Below are 5,730 nucleotides of genomic sequence, written 5' to 3' on the forward strand. Positions count from 1 at the left end.
GTTTTAATAAAAAAAGGAGACACAAGGGTCACACCACCTTGTGGCAATAGAATTATGCTACATCGCTAGCCAAGAAACACCTGGGACTATGGGAATCTGGGAGATACAAGAAGGGTTGTTTGCTTCCAGCCTTTTCAAAAAACATGGTCCTAATAAAATGTTGACTTGAAATACTACTCTCCAGACCTATGTAACAACCAACAACACCGATAAACAACATATCCCTGTTAGCCACTCTGATGGTGATGCTTTGTTCTTATCAGTTTAATATCTGATACGTCCTCTATCTGAGGACAATATATTAAATGGATTTTTGGAACTAGGAGATGGAATAGGAGCTTGCTCCGTCCACTCCGCGCATCGACCTGGTATTGCAGTACTTCCTGGAGCGGTGCACTCCCAACAAGAAAAAAAAGAAAGAAAGAAATGAAAGCAGATAGTCAAAATCATTATTTGGGCCTTAAAGATCCTATGTCTATTTTAGATCTAGTCTTTATTATGACACTGCTAATTTATCATTTCCCCCTCTCTCCTTAATTCTGTCGGGTAGCCCTCCTTGCTGCTCCTCACGGCAGAGCACATACATGCCTGGCCTTGAGCTTTCCTTTTCCTTGAATAGTGTTTCTCAGATGGCTTGTTGGCTCACTGTCATCACATTTCTGCATGAATTCAGTTTGACCTATGACAACTCACCACTCCATTTATACTTCCTCTGTAAATCTCCCACTCAATGGACCATGCTCAATTCTTCTTTCTTTATCTCATGATAACCTCACATAATTAATAATTATTTTTATTCTCTTCCTCACTAGAGTAATTTCTACATGGAATCAGAGACAGGGGGACATCTGTATTTCTACTACATACAGCTGTGTCAAATGTGAAGTAGATCTTCAATAAAGAGGTATGGATACAAACAAATGCAGAGAAACTGCAGGTGTAGAGATCAGTTATCTTATTGTCTTAGTTTATTATGTTGAACTGCTTCATTATGTTTATTTTTGTACTATGTTAAACTATATTATGACAATGTAAGGAGAAATTATGGACTTAAATTTACATGAAAATAGAAGAAAGGGGATATTAACATTTATCCACAATTATTAAAAGATGGATTCTATTAGAAAGACATAGTATGTTATTGCTGATGGTTTCTGCTTCAAATTCAAGTTAGTACATGTGTTACCATATATAAAATACATCATCTCAATGGGCCTGAATTTACTCCTGTGTAGAATGAGAAAGGTGTTCCATTTTAGCATTGCTACAGATTACAAAAAAAGGCTGTTATTGTATGTTAGCAATACAATTTCTGCAATATCATATTTTAGTACACTTCTTTAAATAAGACTAGATGTTTTATTAGAATTGAGTAATGCTTTGAAGTCCATTACAATATATGGCAACCATATGAATCAAGCAGAACCGCCATCGGTGTTTCATAGGCTGTAATCTCGCCGGGAGCAGAAAACCCGATTGTTTCTTCCATAGAATGGGTTTGAATCACTCATCTTTCCATCAGTAGTTAATGTCTCCATCATCGCATTACCAGGGCTTCCCGATCTTAAGTTGTGTGAAATAATGCACTGAATTTATGGCTTTCGTAAGTATTATTATTTGTTTTGTTATAATAAAAGATAATAACAAAAACTCTACTTTCTTGAGCATGAATGGTCTAGTTTTAATTATAGCAGGACATTATAAACTTTATTTTTACCTTATTTTATGTGTTACATCGCAGGATCAAAGTATTAAAGTAACTTGCAGATGTTCACACAGCTCATAAATAAAAAAACTGGGGTTCAATTTAAATAATTCTACAAGTAAAATTTATAATCTGCTGTTTTCATACACCTGATATTTTATAATTATTGAATTTCTCTAGGTGTGGTTCATCTCATATATTTTCAAAAAATTTAGCATACCCATTTCTTGACACATTTCACACACATAACAAAATGGCTATTCATGATAACTCTTTTATCACAGAATTCCAGCAACTTCCTACCATATGTTGATCCCAAAAGATATGTTAGATTATGACCTTTAAATGTTTACTGCAAATTGTCCATTCCTTCTATTATTTACCAGCTATGTTTATGGCCCTTTTAACACTGTTTTGCAAATGCTTCTGTAGCTCGGTATGATAAGTTAAAGTGTTTTGGGGGCTTGCATAACGGAGTGTAAATTAATTTAATCTGGAAATTAGAAAAATAATCAACCTCCTCTTCTTAGCAGTCATGTCTAGGTATGGAGTACCGAATATCAAAACAATAATATTGACTGTGCCTTTTGCTATAAATGTCATTTTGATTACTTGATCCAGTAATTAGAGAACATTCTTTCTGGAAGCCTATACATATTTATTATTAATTTCTCAGTACTTATTGCAATGCTGTATGCATAGCAATTTCCGGATCAGATACCAGTTTTGAGAAGAAGTACTTTGTTCTAAACATACAAAAACACTAAATATTTGTTACTGTAAGTGAGAGTTAATTGAAACATTGATGTTATTAATATTGGGTGTCATGAATCAATTTAAACACATAATATCCACTCTTACAAAGTAGGATATACCCGCAGTGTTTTCTAATCTATATTATTTAAGGAAATGAATTCCCAAGTTTTTCTCTGACAGAATTACTGAGTGACTGGGAAATGATAACCATTGGGTGAGTTCCTGAGTGCTTAACTGAATGCTTAAATTATGTTAGTTGGAGTTTTTACAGGAATAAAATTGAGTAAGAAGAGATAGTCCTCCTGAGCAGAATGTGAACAAGTCAGGTGACACTTGCTCTGTGGTAGACATTAGTTCTGATCCAACCAAACTCACTGCCCTCCCATTCCTTGCACTAACAGAGAGCCTATGGCACAGACTGGCACTGCCCTTTGGATGACTTGTATGGTACCAGAAAGTTTTACCATTCTCTCATGGAGCGTCTGGTGGATTCAAGCTGCTGACCTTATAGCTAACAGCCCATTGCACAACCTACCATCTAGAAAAGAGATGGCATACATGCAATAAAATGCTTAAGCCACAATAAAGTAGTGGTGGATGTTCCCAATTTCATCTAAGTATTTATATTCAAATAGATGAATGAGTATTTCATTGTTTATACTAAAATATATAAGTCAATTTTAATTTATTCAATAGTTTTTGAGAAATTACTAAGAGAAAACATTAGAAGTTTATATTAAAAATAGTGAGAGAGATAGAAAGATGAAGATCGATCTGTTTAATGAAATAGATCAAGATGAATGTGCCACGATTACATATGATAATATTTTTGAGAGACAATACTGATGTTATATGTGAGATATTACTGCCAATTATGCTTAGTGCTCATTTCTTAACACTTTCTGTTTGAGTTTTATCTCAGTTTTTTCCCCCCACTAAATAATATCACAATAATCTGTTGCAATATATAGATATTGACTGTATTTAGCCTCCTCTTGGCATCTAATTCAACATGCTGAACTTAAACATCTTTTATTTATTTTATCAAAGAAGAGGCACAGTGAATGGTTGCCCACTTCGAAAGAAACACTGTGATTTAGTCCTACCTTGGTTAAAGTCAATTACAGGACAGAAATTTTATGTGCCATGAAGTGCCAACAACTAATAAAGGACAGTTCGAGTATGATAATTATGAAATTAGATGAAAACACTCATTAGGTTCACAGAAAATCCTCTATGAAATGGAAGATGTTGGAGCTGAAATACAGCCAGATTCAGTAACAGCATGAAAACCACATTCAGAGTCAAAAATCATTCAAAAATGTCTAATCCCATAACTGTATCAAAGCTGGCAGGTGCTCACTACACAGAACATTAATTTGGAAGATTTAGAGGGGATTTTAAAGATAACCTTCTGTGCCCAATGTGCTAAGAGTAACGTGTCTCTGGATAAAAATACTGAACAATTCATCAGAAAGAAGGATGAAGAGGCACAATGTGAGCACGAGTATCCTTTCAATACCAGAGTATATTTTCAATTACATAGTTTACATTACGCTTTGCTGTATAGTTGGAGCAAAATCTCAGCAAGAACATGAAGGCAAAATCAGAGTGGTTTCAGCACATGCACAACAAAAACCAATGATCAAAATGAATCACAAACCGGAGATGTTTGATGTACAGCAGCAAGAACATAGTCCTGTGAAAGAGTTATGAAGGCCGAGCTGAGTGAGGACTTTGAAGGTCACTGCCAAGAAAACCATGCCCTTGCATTGCACGTTCTCCGACAGTGCCACAAGGTGAGCGCTATGCTAGCAAGCTTCGCAGTGGCCTGCCGAAACAGCGTCACGGTCTTCTGTGAAGACCCCCAAACCTCCCCATGAGTGCCAAACCCCTGCTCTATAAATTACATTCCAATAAGAGGAAGGGGGAAAGACTTAAAGAAAAGACACTGGACAAGGAGCGTACCTTTGATCTCACTAAAAATTATGAAAATGACATTCAGAAGTGGAGAGGAAATGTTCTGAGAATGATGAGGGCAATGAATGTACGAATGCACTTTACACAATTGATGTGTGTATGGATTGTGATGAGAGTTGTGAGCCCCTAATAAAATGATTTAAAAAAAAAGAGTTGGTTGATCAGAGGGATACATGATTTCTAAAATTAGAATATTTTATTATGTATCCTCAGTTACTTAAAATAGAAAGCAACAGATGAAGAATGTCACACTGGATTCTTGTAGAAGGAAGTCCCAAGGAAACAATATAGCGCTGGCCAGTACTGCAAGGGAAATGGATGGGATCGGTGTGTAAAAATGTTCCTATATTGGAAGGACTTTGGATAACGTGTGGACAAGGAAATACACAAATTGCCTGTAAACTCTTGGAGTTACATTTTGTCATTAATGTTGTCTTTCTAAGCTATAGACCAACGTGGGGGAGCTCCTGGGAAAGTTTATATTAGTTATTCAGGATACCTTGAGCCCATTTTTGTGAAACACACTCCATTGTGCCAAAAGTCTTCTCTCGACCTTGACTTTCAACTCAGTTGTTGTTAAGTGAATTCTGACACGTCAGAGGAGAAATTGGCTCCAATTCAATTACATGGTGGAATAAAGCTAATTCCTTAATGATGATCCTTCTAAGCATGACCCTTGTTACTCCCATCAAATGTGCTTTGTTTTCCTAAAGGGTCTGGGTAAGAAGGTGGGGGAAGATATTGATTAAACTATATGATTCAGCTGTGAATCATTCTTCACAGGTTTCCTTGTGACTAGCATCCTGCTTAGTATAAAATCAATTCTCCAGAAGCAGAAAGCGGGGATTTCACAATCAGCAGCAGAGAAGAGGAAAGAGTGGAGCTCTGCCCCATTTGGACCTCAAGATTGTGTGCCGTGAACCTCCTTGAGCCAGGAGATTGCTTTGACACGAGAGGAACAGCCACGGAACCCCAGAAGTAGCAGCAGGAGTCAGGGCAGAAGACCCTGTGGTTGATTCCCCAGACCACCGAGCAAGTAAAGATGAGGCTAATTTTGCCTTTGGGTAACTCTGAGCAGGTGATCAAAGGGGCTAAGAGTGTTGACCCACAGAGCCAAAGTTGACTACCTTCAGGTTGAGACTTTTAATGAAATGGCATGTCCTTTGGACACTTATGGGCATTCCTAAGTATGGCAATTACATAATCTCGTGTCAACCTGAATATATTAAGAGTGAAGGGGTGGAGTCTAGCCTGTAAACTAGCCTGATTTGTCTGATGATGTCTCCTTG

At 36.8% G+C, this 5,730-nt stretch overlaps 1 non-coding gene across 1 annotated transcript; it reads left to right on the forward strand.

The window, feature by feature from the left end:
* Positions 1-220: 220 nt before the first annotated feature.
* On the forward strand, positions 221-402 carry LOC115868521. The gene has a single exon (XR_004045646.1). It is a non-coding gene; the product is annotated as a U2 spliceosomal RNA (small nuclear RNA).
* The last annotated feature ends 5,328 nt before the right edge of the window (positions 403-5,730 follow it).

This window comes from Echinops telfairi, unplaced genomic scaffold (assembly GCF_000313985.2).
Source record: "Echinops telfairi isolate 266 unplaced genomic scaffold, ASM31398v2 ScPeMD7_11;HRSCAF=52, whole genome shotgun sequence".
Taxonomy (NCBI): Eukaryota; Metazoa; Chordata; class Mammalia; order Afrosoricida; family Tenrecidae; genus Echinops; species Echinops telfairi.